This window comes from Eptesicus fuscus, chromosome 5 (genome assembly GCF_027574615.1).
Source record: "Eptesicus fuscus isolate TK198812 chromosome 5, DD_ASM_mEF_20220401, whole genome shotgun sequence".
Taxonomy (NCBI): domain Eukaryota; kingdom Metazoa; phylum Chordata; class Mammalia; order Chiroptera; family Vespertilionidae; genus Eptesicus; species Eptesicus fuscus.
In genome coordinates this window covers 49847058-49865531 of record NC_072477.1, presented here as the reverse complement: position 1 = coordinate 49865531, position 18474 = coordinate 49847058, and positions in this window count along the sequence as shown.

Below are 18474 nucleotides of genomic sequence, written 5' to 3'. Positions count from 1 at the left end.
AATAAACTATTCCTTGGTTTGAATCATCTGGTCCAGTAATTAGCAATTCTTACATTATCTTACTTATTTCAGTTCAGTGTGTTGGATGGGGGAAATGCTTAGCAGACTGAATTTTTTAAAATTCACTATTTTAAGATCTCAACTCTGCCTGCTAAAAAGAGCAGTAAATGCGACGTCCTTGTTCCCGGGCACCTCCCTGCCGCTCTCCGCGGCCTTGGCAGGGGGTCACAGTAGGAAGGAGGAGCCCCCGAAGGGAGGCCCAGGCACTGTTTGATTCATTATGAAGAGTTCACAATGGCCCCTGAGGCAGGTATTGTCTGTCTTTCACAGATGGGGAGATGAAGCTCAGAAAAGCTGGGTAAGTTGCCCAGAGTCACACAGCGACTCTGTAGGGAGACTTGAGATTCAGGCCGGTCAGTGGGACTCAAAGGTCTTTTCAAGTCACTGAGCGGCACAGCGGGAAGGATCCACGGGAAGTGGAGCTTCAAAGGCACTGCCTGGCTGGCACAGGGGAGTGCGGATTAACACCAGCTTGTCCCAGGACGCAGGGGTAACCCCTGTGCGTGTGCAGGGACGGACGAGGGAGGGGAATTCCTCATCATTGTTACAAAGAGCCCGCATCCCGGCCTGAAGGAGGTTGCACCCAGCAGGTGGTTTTAGAACCCTGTTCAGAATCCCTGGCCTAGTGTGTCTTGGTCTTAATCTCCAAAGAAGAACCCAAAGATACTCTTCAAAACCCACTTTGGAGCTAAGAGAGCCGTTCGTTCCAGTAACAATAGCTGGCCTTTATTGAGTGACTACCATGCACCAAGCTTTGTGTGTGTCTTGAAAACAAAGGCAGCCCTGCTCTCAAGTTCACACACTGAACACAACCTAGGCAGGTTCTCCTAACCTAAAACACAAGGGAAGCATCCGAGAGAGCCCCGTCCACCCCCGAAGCTTCCGTGGAGAGCCTGTGCACGCAACCACGGGACATTCTGCCCCAAGTGAGCGGCTCTTCACGGTGGTGGGCCAACCAAGCTGTCTGAAGTATGAATGTAGGTGTTCAACTTAGAGCCCACAAATGACAGGAAGTATCAGCTTTGCTTTTCTAGGCAGGTAGTCACTAGAGAAGGTACCCACTAGAGAAGGTGACCACAGGACAAAAAAAAAGAGGTGATGAAAACATGTGTTTTAGTCATCTTGTTGCCTGAAGCACCATCTTCAATGATCTTATGCTACCCAGAAGCCCAGATTAAAAACTCAAATCTCTGAAGTGGAACTCAAATGATGCAGACACCTCTTACAGATTTCTCTAGAAAGTATTCACTTAACAGCAGAGTGGTTACGAGCCCCAACTTCGGAGCCTGAAAACTCGGGTTTCAATCCTGTGTCTGTCATTCATTAGCTGTGATCTTGAGCAAGTGACTTAACCCTTCTGAGCCTCAGTTTCCTCAGCCGTAAAATGGGAATAACAACAGCACCTATATCAAAGAGATGGTTGAAAGGGTTACATAAGTTAAGCACTGAATGAATGGTACCTCCTGTTACTATTTTTTAAAATATATTTTATTGATTTTTTACAGAGAGGAAGGGAGAGGGATAGAGAGCCAGAAACATCGATGAGAGAGAAACATCGATCAGCCGCCTCCTGCACACCCGCCACAGGGGATGCGCCTGCAACCAAGGTACATGCCCTTGACCGGAATCGAACCTGGGACCCTTCAGTCCGCAGGCGGACGCTCTATCCACTGAGCCAAACCGGTTTCGGCTCCTGTTACTATTTTAAGTTGAGAGGAAATTAGGCCTCCTAAGTATTCTTATCAAAACAATTCACCAGAATTTAACCAAGCCTTTGCTCCTACTTGCAGGCTTAGAACATACACAGGGTAGAAGAACACAATAAAACATCAGACACTTCCAGAATCATGGTACCGTCTCTAGGACAACTAGCCAGGATCCTCCCCCTGATTATTATTGACAAGAAGAAAACTGTGAGAAGTTCTGAGTTAAATTCACAGTGCAGGAAAGTGAGAGAGAGACAGCAGAGTCAGTCTGTTTATGGCTGTGGGCCAACTGACAAAAGACTGCTCACATTCCTTCTATGTCTCCTGGAATTTCGGATTAATTTCCAGATGGCTATTTGCACAGATTATTTTGGCCGGTCACCCTCGAACTCCAGGAGCCTCCGCTTCTTGTTTGCACATGGGCTTTGCGGACTGCTGCCCACAGCCCTTCCACAGGAGCGGATATTCCTTTTGGCAAACTCTGTGCCTATCTCAGAGCTGGCCCCACGTCACCTTCTCCCACCTCTTACTCTATAACTAATGCAAATTCTTTCAGACAGCTTCCTTCTTTCTTCTTCCTTCCTCCTACTCAATGTTTAAAAACGCTTGCAAACTCCCAGATGATGTACACGTATGTCTTTTCCACCCAGCCATGCTGCTGGTGGGTGGTTTGGCTAGCATTTTTGGCTCAATAAAACCTTTCCTTGAAAGAAAATTAAAATTATTGTTTAACATTATCCAACAATAATGAGTCTTCCAATTAGTCTCATGCTCCCACACCTCCTATTAGCCTTTGGTCCTCACCAGAAGCCTTGGTGGTGGAGGGTGGGGGCGGGCTGGGCAGGGCTCGGGCCCAGTTTGTGGATGGGGAACTGGTGCATGAAGAGAGCTAGCTGCCTGGCCTCCACCACACAGCTAGTAGGTACTGAGGGAAGAACACAGCATCCTTTCCCCTCCACACCTGCTTTTCTCAACTCCCCTTCACCTCCACCCACCCCACCCCAACTACTATGCCTCAAACGCTGAGATCACTTTGATTTGGCTTTTGTGACTGCAGTTAGGAGAACAGCTGAAACAGAACAAACAGAGAAAAACTGAAACCCACCTCACATCTCAGTTCTGATTTACCTTTTTGTAGATTTGCGTCATTGCCAGCAACTAGCTATCTGACAGCATCCCCAGGGGGCCACAGCTGACTCAACTTGCCCATTTGCTTGGTGACAAGAGGGCACATTCAAAGGCAAACCTGCTCACTCCGCAGTTTGCGCTTGCTTACTCACTCAGACTTTCAGGACTTATCTCTTAAGTGTAAAGGTGTGAATGTGCTCAGTACCAGGCACACCCAAGTTCTTTTTTAAAAATATATTTTATTGATTTTTTACAGAGAGGAAGGGAGAGGGATAGAGAGTTAGAAACATTGATGAGAGAGAAACATCGATCAGCTGCCTCCTGCACACCCCCTACTGGGGATGTGCCCGCAAACCAAGGTACATGCCCTTGACCGGAATTGAACTTGGGACCTTTCAGTCCGAAGGCCGATGCTCTATCCACTGAGCCAAACCGGTTAGGGCCACACCCAAGTTCTTAGATGTGTTTTCTGCTGAGCGTGTCTTTCCATCATTTATCATCTTCAAATATTGACCCCACTTGAAGGGAAACCCACAAAGACAGGATAAATTAAGTATCAAAATGAATAACTGACTGTAATAGATTGAAGCACAGTGAACATCTAAAAATCCATGAGTCTATAAAGATACTACAAAAGAGAAAGCAAGCATATAAATCCCATTTATCGTTGGAGGTGGCTATCATACCGACTCCTTACTCTGAAAATTGGTAAATAGTTTACATTTTATGGTAGCCAATAAGCCCAGGTGATGAGATAAGAATTCTTTATAGTTGAGTACTGGTTAGTAAATGTAGAAGAAATGATAAAATTAGAAAAATCACCATTTTGCAATCCCCAAGAAACAATAGATTTAACAAAGGATTATCTATGGGAAATAGGGAAAGGTTGATAGGGAATTAGATTTACCTGGTATCAAAGTACTACCTCCCCCACCCCAACAGATGGGGAAAAGATGGGGAATCAGGTGATGTGACATAAACCCTGGATCAGTCCTAGCACTATACAGGTAGAACAGCCAGACATTATATACCTCTTGATGAAATGCAATATAAAGTACACAACACCACCTCCATAATATTCTCATCAAAAGTATTTCACCCAAATCTAGTCAAGCCGTTAGATACTACTTCCACCTTACAGGAAATATAGGAGGTAGAAAAACAAAATAAATGACATCACAAGAGGGGGAAAAATCAAACAATTCAACATTCTATGGGACAACTGGTCTTGTACCCTCAATAAAGTAATGTCATGAAAATGGAGAGGAAAGAAAGAGATGGATCCTAGCATAGATAACCCACAAGAATTAGAATTATGCAATTCTATCATTTTCTGGAAGCTGACTTTCTTTCTAGAACAGTGCCCAATGCAAGAACCAGGCCACAGTGGGCACTCAATACATATTTGTTAAACGAAAGAATGAATAGTAAGTGAATGAATTCTATAGATGAGATCAAAGAGGCACAGAGGCCTAAGTGCTGTGTTCTATGGCAGGCAGCTGGTTGGGGGCAGAGCTAGGACTAAAAATAGATCTGTCAATTCCTAACCTGGTGCTCATTCATAATTCTCTATTTTTGTGATTCTTGTTAAGAGGCATAACAAGCAAATGTAATGTGTGGTTCCTGGCTGGATCCTGGTTTGGATAAACCAGCTGTAAAAGATATTTTGAGGACAACTGAGAAACTGAACAGGGTCTGGCTATTAGATGACATTGAGGCATCTCTGACAATTATGTCAGGTGAGATATGGTATTGGTTATATAGGAGGCAGTCTGTCCTTATTTTCAAAGGATATATACACTAAAAATTTTAGGGGTAAAAGTCATGACATTGGTAATTTAAAAAGATACTCAGTGCGAAGAATTTGGTGGAGCATATATGGAAACATGTTGATAAGTATTAATCAAGAAAATGGATACATAGGTATTTATTAGGCTATCATTTTGTTTAAAAGTGCTAATATTAGATAGGTAGATAGACATACCAATAGATGGACAGACAGACAGAGAGCCACCCAGTAAAAGTCTAGAATTCTTTTATTTCTCAATGTTCCTGGTGAAGTGGTCAATTTTACCTCATTAAGACATGAATGATGTAAAAGAAAAAAATTCTCAAACAGCTTTTTTTTTACAGATATACCAACTATAGCAAGTTTTTTTTTAAAATATAGTTTATTGATTTTTACAGAGAGGAAGGGAAAGAGACAGAGAGTTAGAAACATTGATGAGAGAAACATCGATCAGCTGCCTCCTGCACACCCCCTACTGGGGATCAGGCCCGCAACCAAGGTCCATGCCCTTGACCAGAATCGAACCCAGGACCCTTCAGTCCTCAGGCTGACCCTCTATCCACTGAGCCAAACCAGCTAGGTCTCAAACAGCTTTTTAAAAGAGCATTGACATTGACTTAATTCTTAGTAGGAATAACTGTATTTTTTAATATTTTCAAATTACATGAATTTGCACAACACATTGTGTTGAATAAATAGCTTAGAAGCCACTCAAGTGTCCAAAAACATTTAGAATGTGTTTCTCAAACATCATGCAGGAAATGTTATTCCTGGTGATTTCCCATCAAGAAAACCAAGGCAGGAGGATGCCAAGGACAAGTGAGCGTTGTAAGTCCCAGGCTAGAGCGGCCTTCAGCTTTCTGCTGACGGTAAAGCTGAGGAGAAGCACAGGCCCTCAGTTAGAGTATTCTGCCTCACATTTGAATAGCAATTCTAAAAGGGCTAGCAACGTGGCTTCTGCTTCACTTTGCTAACCCTGAAGAATTCAGCTACTTGACGACTTGGTTAGCTGGGGGTGGACACAGAACTCTTCCTTCCTTCCTACCTAGTCTACCCTGAGTCCACCTCCAGGTTTACCAGAGAAGGGGCAGCAGTCACATCCCACCTGTTTAGTGTTGGGACACTTTCCCAAACTGTGAGAAGAGATCATACATTTGAGCATGAGGAAGCATCCAGGAGACCACTGGTTTAGTTGCATGAGATTAAGGAACTAAATTGTAGATGAGAAAACTAAAGCAGGCAGAAGACTGAGGAAAGAGCCCTGTGTTTGGAATTGGCAGATCTGGGTGTTAGCCCCAGTTTTGCTTCTAACTGTCTACCTGTCATCAACACAGGACTGTCTCTCTACCTCTGTATCTATGTATCTCTCCATTTAGCTACCTATTCTCTCATTCCACAGATGTTTTTTGAGTGGCCAGTATATGCCAGGTACTACACTAGGAAGGCGTGTCTCCTTCCAGAAACACAGACTTCCAAAAGCTGAGTAAACTACTCATGAATGATCTTTGCTGGGATCCACTTCCCTCCTTCCCCTCCTTGTGCACAGGTAGGCACTTTTGAGAAGGCCAGATTTCTGCTAAACCATAAGAAAACTTGTGGGTGAATAGAAATGATCAGCATAAAAACAATACAAGAGTTCTCTTGATATTCTAAAACCGACATTGTGTCCACTTGCTGACCTAGGAGCACACCTGCAGAGCACAGAGAGCAAGCCCCAGCCAGCAGGCCCTCACCACTGTGCTCCGTGTGGCTTGCATAGTGCGCCTGCTCAGTTGTTTTTCATATAATAGGAACATTTCCCTCTATATCAGTGGGAAAATCAGAAAGAAGACAGCAATAGATGTTTTTGGGAAAATGGTATTGAGCATACATTGGTCCCTGCCCTCTGTTTTGGTTTTTGGATTTGGGGGTTTTTAATAGACACATAGACACACACACACACACACACACACACACACACACACACACACACTATCTGACATCCACAGCTCTTGGGTTTGTGACTCCTCACTCTAGACCAGTGGTTCTCAACCTTTCTAATGCCGTGACCCTTTAATAAGTTCCTCATGTTGTGGTGACCCCCAACCATAAAATTATTTTCGTTGCTACTTCATAACTGTAATTTTGCTACTGTTATGAATCGTAATGTAAATATCTGTGTTTTCCGATGGTCTTAGGCTCTACAGCAGCGGTTCTCAACCTGTGGGTTCTGAAAACACAGATATTTACATTACGATTTATTAACAGTAGCAAAATTGGAGTTATGAAGTAGCAACGAAAAATAATTTTATGGTTGGGGGTCACCACAACATGAGGAGCTGTATTAAAGGGTCGCGGCCTTAGAAAGGTTGAGAACCACTGCTCTAGACTGAAGGACAAGTTTGCTTGTCTGTACCCTGACTCTCCAAAGGGATGCTGTTCCCCAATACGAGGGTTCCGGGTAAAGCAGAAATGGAAGGCAAGCAGAGATGGCCCTCTTTCTGTAACTTCCCAGCCACAGCAGAGACAGACCCCTCTCCCACTCAGACCTGGGACACAGTGGGGAGGTCTGGCCCAGTCCTCTTACTTAGTGTATGAAGAAAGCCAGCCTCAGAGAAGACAAGACGTTGACTCGAGCCAGGCAGTGGCACCAGAACAGGCTGAACACCAGCACGATTCCCCCTTTCCTTTAAGATGCCTCAGGCTCAAGTGAAAGCGAAACTGCAGCTTCTATTAAACCATGTTTCTCATCATTTCTGAGCATCACAACTTTTTACGCACTGTTTCCACTCTAAATTGATTGCCTAAGTGAAATCTCTCATTCTGTCCTGGCTTTAGGAACCCAGAAAAATGAGCCCCCAGGAGCAGGCCCGTTAGCAGGATGCTTTGCAAAGCTTCTCCAGTTTGCTAAGAAGCACTTGAGAGCCTCAAGTTCATCTCTCCCATGTGGCAAGAGAGCGCCCGCTCTCGCAGGAATGTCACAAGTGCAAAACCAAGGAACGTGGGGTGGGCAGGAGAGCTCAGTGTTAAGAACATGGATTTAGGAGTCAACCTAGATCTGGGGAAACTTTTTCTTGACTCAGTTTCCTCTTCTGAAACACTGAGCGTTTACTTCATACTGTCATTGGAATTTGTTTTAGAAACATATGAAAGAAGGAAGGCTTTTTTAATTTTAATTGATTTCAGAGAGGAATGGAGAGGGGGAGAGAGATAGAAACATCAATGATGAGAGAGAATCATTGATTGGCTGCCTCCTGCACGCCCCCTACTGGGGATCGAGGCCGCAACCCAGGCATGTGCCCTGGATCAGAATCGAACCTAGGACCCTCAGTCCACAGGCTGACACTCTATCCACTGAGCCAAACTGACTAGGGCCTGTCATTGGAATTTAATAAGCTAATAAACAAGATAATGGCAGACATAGTAAGTACTGAAGCGATGTCAGTTACCATCATTATAACTAAGCAAACTAACATTCTGTGCTTGGTCTTCTTTTCATTGTTTTTGTTTTGGAGAGACTAAATAATCATTGTTACCTTTCAAGAGTCATTTAGAAATTGAAGTTCCAACAGAAGTTTTGGACAATGATTATAATGAAAGCATTGAATTTCCCAACATAAATTTATTTTTTAAACTCTTTAAAAATTGTTTTTTATTGATTTCAGAGAGGAAGGGAAAAATACAGAAACATCAATGATGAGAGAGAATCATTCATCGGCTGCCTTCTGCATGCCTCCTATGGGGGATCGAGCCCATGACCTGGGCATATGCCCTGGCTGGAATCGAACTGTGACCACCTGGTTCATAGGCAGATCCTCAACCACTGAGCCATACTGGCTGGGCTCTTCTTTTTAAAATCTTATGGGCCCTCAAGCCAAGTTTATCTTGGGCACCTCGGCAGGGCTGTTACTCCTCTCTCGCCTGGTATACCACACCGGATGTGCTTATCAATGTTGCATTCCTTCTCCTCCATCATCAGCCCACTCAGGCCCTGGGAGAACAATGTAGCAATCTCTCCTTCCCCAACTGGTACACTAACTGCATCGTTTCATAACAAACTCGCCTTCACCAGCGTGAACCCCCGTTTGCCCATGGTCCCTTCTATCGCCAGCTCTCCCCCTGATGGTCTGTGTCTGGAAGTTTGAGGCAAAATGGTCCCAGAATGTGGGGAAGCGGGTGCAAACTAGGTAACAGGGATTTGCGGGAGTTTGGAAGCATTTGGTGATGGAACAGGAAAGCACAGGGGTCCGATCTGAGCACATTTACGGCGTGGCCACGTGAGCCGCCTCAAGAACATGAAACAGGAGAAACAACCCAACGGCAGCTGGGCGTGAACCCCACGCGTGAACTCCGGTATACCGTCACCCTGCCAGGAAGAGTTTGAATGCATCTTTATTAACCTAAAATTCTTGCAGAATGACTTTTCCTTGCCATCCTCCAAAACGTTCAGCTCCTATCAACTGCAGCCGAAGTCACTCTTCTGCCCGAGGCTATTGCTAGCTCTGCCTTTGAAAACTGAAGAGACACGAAGGGGAGAAAGCCTAAGTGACACTTCCCTGTGCAAATCTGCAAAAACGCTTCCCCACCCCAGCAGTCCCCAGGCCCCCACAGAAGCAGCAACTGGCAGGCATTGCGAGCAGCCTGTTGTTAATCCCTAAGGTTAACAAACTCTCCTGAGAGGGATTGTGAATTGTGGATTATTAGGATGAGTAATCTTCTCAAATGATTTTGTTAGGAGACTTGGCTCCAGAGAAAGCCTAAGGTTTATTCTAAAATCACTCGTTGTGGAAAGTTTTAAAAAAAAAGTGTAAAAGGCTAATAACCAACAGTGTGATATCACTATGAACTCAAGTTAATTATATACATGGATATAGCACAAAATGCTTACGGTTGTTAATATGTCCTGGGCAGCGCAATAATGGCTAATTTTTATTTCACTATAGTTTACCAATAGGCATTCGTTGCTTTTGTTTATAATGAATATGTATTCCTTGTTTAAAGAAAAGAATAAAATCGACTAAAGGAAAACAAATTGAAGCATTCTGGGAGCATAAGCAGGAGGAGGCTGGGCTACTGTAAGCAGAATAACTCTTGTTTTCATTGCTGCCTGGGAATGGCCCCTTCTCTCGGCCCACCTGCCGAGGAAAACCCCACTAGGACCCCACAGGGGCCTAACATGCTTGGTAGTGATATTTATATGTAGGACAGAATGAGAGATTTCACTTAGGCCCTTATCCACGTTCTAGTATAGATTTTCCATTCTAATCTCCCTACATTTACAATGTGCCTACCACATTTGTTCCTTTCTTTGGTAAAGGGAATTCCCACAAGAAGAGGAAACACTGACTTTTTAACAGTTAATTCTTTATGATTAGGAATGGAGACAGATTCTCATTGGTGCTTTGCTGTGTGACATTCTCTCGGGTCTGTGATCTTTTCTCAGGTCACACTTCCAGATGTGCCCTTTAAAAGGCAGTGGCGGCCAATGTGCTCCACCAACTGGCAAGAGAGTGAGAAGAGAAACCCACCAGAATGTCAAGGGCTAGTTGGTTGGTGAGAAACAGATTAAGCAGTAAGGAGAGGGGTCACCCAGCCTCATAACAATTTGCAAAGTAGGTTTCCAGTGCTCCCTTATACGTTTGCTTAACCCGTACGGATGTTGTAGGCCGTGGCTTCCATGTCTCTTCGGGAAGCACGCCCTCCTGGACTCCTCAGATTAGCTGGTTCCCTGCTGGACACCACTGCTGCACTTCGGATTTTTCACTGTGGCATCTATCACTGCTGCATCCAAATAACTGTAAGTGTGATTGTTGGTGTAACTGTCTCTCCCACCAGACTATGTCTGTCTTTTTGCTGTAATATTCTTAGCACCTCATTCTGGGGCAAGATATAGTTAAACATTTATCAAACAACTGCATGAAGGAATAAGTGAATGAGCAAATGAATAAATAAGTAAATGAAATATTTTTCTAGCCTTTTTCTTAACTTCTTTCTGCTTTCTGGCATTCAACTTCATATTAATTGCTTACTGACTTTGTGATAATATAAATTTAAAAATATTTATTGTGCATCTGCCATATAGTTATTATTGGATATAAATGATCTTTCACACTTTTTCAGTGCTTTCCAAACCCTGAGGTGATGTGGTTATTGTTTTCATGCTAGATTTGAGGAATGAGAGGCTCAGCAAACTTAGGGTGTCCCCTGAAAATGTATATACATACTTTGAATAATTATAAAGGCACTGTTTATTAAAATCTATTTCATTTTCAAAAGTGAGCTATCAGCTGCTGAAGTGTATATATATTTCTGGGGACACCCTGTATTTACCCAAGCAAAGTCACAAAGAGCTAGAACACTATGTGAGATGCTTCCCACAGTACTCACTGACACTTGGGATATGGGGTCCATCTGCAACCTTGAGCACCGACCCCCACTAGGAAGTCTTTCCTCTGCAGAACTGCTATTCCTGGGCCCCCTTTCTTTAGAGGTTCAATGTGTAGTAGAGGTGATCAATGCGTTTTAAACTCATTCTAGATAGATTGGTATTTCAATAGAGGTCGTTTAGATGATTTTAGGTGACACAAGATTTTTATTTTATTTTAATAGTTACAAATTCACTTTAATAGGCATTAGAAAAAAAATCGTAAATAGATACCAAATCTATAATTTCATGAATATTATTGCTTTGGATGATGCTAAGTGTAAAGAAAAGTCCATTCAAAGAAAAATGTCAAGTAAATAGAAAAAAGTGGTTCAGAGATCTGGCAAATATCCCAAAGGAAGTATGTAAATAGCTGAGTTTGGAAAACACAATTTTAACCCTAAGAATTGAAGAACTAGGGACATGAAAGGTACTCAGTAAGGGTCCATTCATATTTAGCAAAACCTGATTGAGCTTCTACTGTATGTGCTAAGTGCTAGAGAAAGAGTGGTGAGCAAGATAGCTAGGACCCCTACCCTCACCCAGCTACAGTCATTCACATGAAGGAAAGGAGGGAAGGAAGAAGAAAGGTACATTAAAGACAGGAATTTAAATGAATATATTAGGGCTACGGAAGAAAGATTTTCCGTACTGGGTAATCTCTAACAGGTGCTGAAATCACACCACCTGATTACATTTCCAATGGAGAGAAGCATATAGATCATAAGGATTTGCTTATTTTTCTTTGAAGGTTCAAAAGAGATAGAACTTTCTCCATCAATATGTATTGTCTTCTAGCAGTAATGGATCCATTTGGTAGATATTTATTTTTATTTTTTTTAATTTATTTTTAATTTATCTTTATTATATTACAGATGTCCCCCTTTTCCCCATTGACCTCTCTAGCCTGCACACTCCCCCCTCTCCCATATGCCCTCCCCTCGGCCTTCACCACACTATTGTCTGTCTCCATGGGTTATGCATATACGTATACAAGTTATTCCCACTCCTTTGCCCCCCTTCCCCCCCGCTCTCTGAGATTCATTTGGTAGGTGTTTTGACTGTCATATCTGGATGTGTTAGCCACACAAATGTAAGTCAGCGATGCCACGAACGACCACAAATGACATTGATAGCCTAGATTCTAGGCCCATGAAACTTCAAGGGATGTGGTGAGAGGGGTCCCAAGAAAGTTTGGATGTTTTCCTTCACATGAAGGGAGGAAAACCACATAAGCAAGAATATACTCTAGAGACACCTTAGGGAGATTTCTAACAAAGACACTTGACTGACTATTAAAAGGAAAGCAAGTGCCTAGACATGCATATTGGAAAAGAAAGCCCAACAAAGCCCTGAATGTCAGCTCAAGTTTTTAAGTCTGAATCTCCACCACTCCACAGAAAATCCACCCTTCCTTTGCAGTAAGCATTTCCCCCAGTTTACCATTGCTTCTCGATGAAGACGGATGGGTCCGCATCTGGCATTCTAATTACATTAGAGAGTAATGACCAGGAAGATCTTGGGGAAGAGAGGATAATTTATTACTCACATTACTTCCACCCTACATAAGAAGTGTTCAGAAGTAAACTGTCTAATTCCCCCAGAATTCACTTATTTCTTGGAAAGCAAAACACAGTTTGGAAACAGGAAGAGCCTCCTGGCTTTGGCCCTGTTACAGTGGGGTCATGGCAGGAGCCCCTAGATAGTTCCAACCATTTCCATCAACTTTCTACCTGGAGAAGGATGCTATCTACAGGAGAAGGGGGTGGTTGCAGTAGCTATCATATGTTACAAGTTGACATGTGCTTGGCCTATTTAATTCTCTACATAAGCCTTGGGAGGTAAATGGAATTATTCTTATTATACAGAAGGAGCAAATAGAATATTTAGAAAATAACCTGCCCAATGTCACACTGTTGGTACATGATGGAATGAGTTTAAACTCAAGTCTGACTCTGAATCACATGCTCTCTGATGCCCTGATGCCCTCTTAAGTGACCACCTCTAAATTAGCTCCCATGATGCCCAGCAATTATGGCTGGGGCATCACAGTGCCCAGTAGCAATTTGCTAGAGTTACTTGGTATGCAATAATCGTGACAAGTGATAACAACTTGCCCATCACTTTAATTCATTTCAGAGTCAATGCTGGAATTAACTAAAGCAGGGATGTGGTGCTCTAAAGGCAGAGGGACTGGGGCCCTAGCATGAGAGGTTGGCACATCCTCCTTTGCACATGTTTGCTCATCTCTTTTGCACAGGCCCTCCAGCTCTAGTCAACTGTGCTTCCTGGGGGTGAAGCAGATGCCCTCTGCCATTCTGAGAATTAAATTGGCCAATAGATTTATATCCTTCCATTTTATCAACCTGCTGGCTCTTTGGTGTTGGGGGCAGAGGAAGGAGGCAGCTTTGGTGGGATGAAAACTTGACAACAGTGACTGCACCATTGTTTAGAAGGGGCACTTTGGCCAAATCACTTAACAGCTTTACCCTCAGTTTTCTCATCTGTAAAACAGGACTGATGCACAGTACCTATCTCATGGGAAGAATTACATGTGAATGTGTGTGTAATGCACAGTACCGGACAAAGTAGCAGAGTGAACAGAAAAAGAAGAAAAATAACATTTATCTGACCCCCTTTAACATGCTAACCTTTCTAGACCATCTATACTAATAAAAGGATAACATGCTAATTAGACTGGGCATCTTCTGAGCATCCTTCTGGGACAAAGCCAGGGTGGCAGGGCTGAGGCAGAGGCAGTTAGGGGCAATGAGGTCAGCAGGGGAGAGAGCAGTTAGGGGGTTCAGGCCGGCAGGGGAGAGCATTTAGGGGCATTAGGCAGGCAGGCAAAGGCAATCAGGGGTGATCAGGCAGACAAAGATGGTTAGGGGCAATCAGGCAGGCAGGGGAGCAGTTAGGGGCGGTCAGGCAGGCAGGCAGGTGAGTGGTTGGGAGCCAGCGGTCCTGGATTGGAGAGGGTGCAGGCTGTGCTGAGGGACCCCCCCCCCCCATGCACTACTTTTGTGCACTGGGCCTCTAGTCCATATATATAAAAAGCCAGTGACCAGAACACCAGAATGACTGGAATGACCGGTCGCTATGATGCCCATTGTGGCCAGCGAACTGGCCTGATCAGGGGGTGGGGCCAGCTGGCCAACCTCCTACAGCCCCTCCCCCTGCCTGGCCCCACCCCAGATCAGCCCCCCCATCCTGATCAGGGGCAGGGACAGCCAGCCAACTGCCTGCAGCCCCTCGCCATGGGCCCCCACCACCTCGATCAGCCTGTGCCCCCCCCCAGCCAGCTTCACCCCCAATCGATCCCCCCCACACCAATCATGGGTGGGGCTGGCTGGACAACCTCCTGGGGCCCCTCCCCCAGTTGCTGACCCCTGATCAGTCCCCCTACCCCATTTGGGGGCAGGGCCAGCTGGCCCACCACCCAGAGCCCCTCCCCATGGCCGACCCCACCCTCAATCGGCCCCCCCACCTCAATCAGGGGCGGGGCCCTCTGGCCAATCACCCACAGCTCCTCCCCCCAGCCGGCCCAGCCCTGATCGGGCCGATCACCTGGCCAAACTCCCACTGTCTCCTCCTTCCAATAGGCCCGGCCCCGATCCGCCCTGATTAGGGCTGGGCCAGCTGGACCCCCACCTGTGCATGAATTCATGCACTGGGACTCTAGTGTGTTTATAAATATGTACCAGTATGACTCTGTCTACATGGCTTTGTTTATTTCTGACAACAGTTTGCCCAGGTAGGTATTGTTACTCCCTTTTCAGATGAAACAGGACACAGCGAAGTTAACTGACCTTACCAAGATTCACAGCTAGTATATAACAGATTTAGATTTGAATTAAGGTGAGTTTGACTTGTTTTTCATAGTCCAACACTGCCTCTCAATATAAAAATTGGAGACTCTATTATGTAAATGAATTGAGCTTTCTCTCACTGGAAATAATCAAATACAGATACTGGGTATAAAGTTGGGATTGATTAGCTAGCAAGTGCCTTCAAATGCTAGAATGTGTAATTCTTTGAGTCTAATTTCCATTCATTCATGGATTTATGCATTCATTTATTCAACACATTTATCAAGTACCTATTATGTATCAGAGCTGCTCTAGATGCCAAAGTGAAAACAAAATAGTATAAAAATAAAGAACATTTCAGAAAGCAAACGTGCTCTGAAGTTGAGTGAACAGGGTCTTAGGATAATGAGTCCCTGCTGGGTTATGGGTGATCATGGGGAGAGGCCCCTGTAGATGTGGCTCGGCAGGGAAGGCTCCCTGTGGAGGAGGTATCTGAACTGAAGCCCAAAGATGAGGTAAAAAAAAATCAGCCACCTGGAGGTAGCAGGCAAGATCACCCCAAGTAGGAGGAACAATAAATGCAAAGGTTTTTGTTTTTAATACATTTTTATTGATTTCAGAGAGGAAGGGAGAGGGAGAGAGAGAGAGAGAAATATCAATGATGAAAGAGAACCATTGATCGGCTGCCTCTTGCACACACACACCCCACCAGGGATCGAGCCCGCAACCTGGGAATGTGCCCTTGGCCTGAATCGAACCTGGGACCCTTCAGTCCACAAGCGGACACTCTATCCACTGAGCCAAACTAGCTAGGGCTAAATGCAAAGGTTTTGAGGCAAGAACAAACTTGCAAGTTGGAGGAACAGAAAGGTGACTAGTGTGGTCGGAGGGGGCTGAGCATGGAAAAGGAATGGAAGGGGACACATGAGGAGCTGGGAGAAGCAGGCAGTAGCTGGGCCTCTTGGGGCCTGTAGTACATGGTCAGAAATCAGAATTTTATTCTAGTCCTGGGCCTCTTTCAAAAGAATCTAAAACAGAGGCTCTTGTCTCTGCTCCCTACCCCAAATGAATCATACAAACTCCCAGTATGTCAGTTTCCCTTTTTTTTTTTTTTTTCATAGAATTGAGAAATTACAGCACTATAAGTCTTTGTGGATTTTGACCACATCCTACATAGATCCATACATTTGCATTTGGGCAAGACTGTGAATTCTCTCTGGCAGGCACTAGCCAGTATCACTGAGAAACCGCTGGGCTGTAGATCTGGTGTCCTTGCTGACTGATCACAGACAGGCCCAGAAAGTATTTGCTTGCAAGGCCAATGATGCTGGGCTGTCCCTCACCCCCAGCAGTGGTTGGCACTCACAAGCACCCAAGCCCATGACAACACCCTGGAGAATTTTTGTTTGCACACAAGCATACCATCACCTCCTCCAAACCTTCCCCGCCTCAGCAACTTGGAAGAACAAGTTCAGAATCTTGTCGTTGTGGTGTAAACTGGATTTAGACTCAGGTTCATGGGTAATTTAGAATTTTATACTTTGCACAAAAGGAGTTAACCTTTTTGAGCTCAGTTTCCTCATCTATAAAATAGCAGTAGAAAAACAAATCCATGGTATGGTTGCAGAATAAAACATGATGACATGTGTGAAAGTACCCTGCTCAGTGCTGACATGTATTATGTATTAAAATGTATATCTAAAAAAATTGGAAGCGCTAAACCTTGCCCCATGAACCAAGGATCAGATAAGAAACACCACCTGGGAATAGCCATAAGCCATTTGCATCCTGTATCTGTGGAACAAGAGAAGGGGAGGACAAGAGCAAACTCAAAACATTACTTCAAAATACAAATATCTCCAGTATCGAAGAAAATGTAAAATTTAAATATTAGACTCAGCTAAGCTTGGGAGATGGGAAAATGAATAATAAATGCAGGTAAAAATTTAAAGTTCTGTTTTATGCATACAAGGGGAATAATTAACTAATCTCAAACATGTAAATGAGGGCTTAGAAGCATTTTCAAATTACCACATCCAATTCCAGTTACATATGCGGAATTTGCTACATTATAATAATTAGGTTTTTTTTTCACAAAAGATTTATTTATTTTGAATAGAAGTATTAAATATTATACTAATTACTGGTTATTTTACTTTGCACCCAGGGAAAAGAAATGAATATTCATTAGCTCCTTAAGCTACTGATCCTCCACCGACTAGACAGATTCCAACATCACCGCGAAGCTGTGGGTGGGTGGAAAATGCTCCCTGTAAAAGCAGGCTTGTGCTACAAATCACAGTCCAATCTATTCTGCTAATGTGCACATGCTAGCATCCCCAAGTGAATTCTGCTAACACTGTACCCCTAGAGTCCCCAGATGAGTGGCCAATAAGTGAGAATAACTGTTAAATTGATTGTAAGACAACAGAATTTTTCTGTCTACACAATTCAGTCATCTTGAACAAGACAGTTCTTAAAATATTAAACATGGTCTCACACAATAAAACTAACATCTCCATCTGTCCAAAACATACCTAGTTCATTCCAAAAGAATATTTCCACATACACATTCGGATCATTTTCCAGCTCAGCTTTTGATCCTACTCTAAGGAAAATAACTCCAAAAAGAACCAGGCTTGAGATTCTAATTTATGAGGCCTTTTCACCATAGCTCAATAGGCAAACACTGTTTTATCTCCAGTGAAAGGAAAATCTAAGTAGGCAATACATTTATCAAGATACCAGTCTAGTTAACTTTTTTTTTTTAAGTCCCCACCAGAAGATACATATTTTTTATTTTTATTTTTAGAGAGAGAGGAAGAGTGGGAGAAAGAGAGAAATATCAATGTGAGAAACATCGACCTGTTGCCTCCCATACATGCCCCACCTGAGGATCAAACCCACAACCTAGTTATGTGACTCAATTGGGAATCAAACCCGCAACCTTCTTTGGTGTACAGGACAACACTCCAACCAACTGAGCCACCCAGCCAGGACCAGTCTAGTTAACTTTTAATCCTTGCTCTGTTTAGAGCACCTCTGTATCAGAGTCCATGTGATGCTAGATTTTTACTTTTTGGTTTGTTAAGTTTTGTGAACCAACTTAGTGCTCCTGCAAAGCACTACCCCAGAGTAGGAAAGGGACTGTGGCTCTGGAGGAAACCTGATTTTACACAAAGGGCCTTCTGTTTCCCTCTTGGCTTTGCCTGTGATGTGACGTGCAGCTCCAATGGGGCATCTTACGGGTGCAGAGACAGGTAATTATGCTACATTGGGCTGGGAGAGGGTGACCAGGTCAGGCTGCGCAGAATGATGTTGGCTATATGAAACTGCGTGAGTAGAACTTTGGGGTGAGGGTGGAAGTATGTGAAACACAATAGCTTGATAGACTTAGCTTTCCAGTAAAAATTCCTCATTGTCTAACATAGACACGAAAGAGGAAGTGTGTGCCTCTACAGGAGGTTCCACATTTCTGGAGGTTAGGACAGAAAAGGACTCATTCAACAAATATTTATTGAGTACCAAGCATATGCCATTCACTGCTGATACTTTAAGTGTGGTTGCTCAAACCAGCCA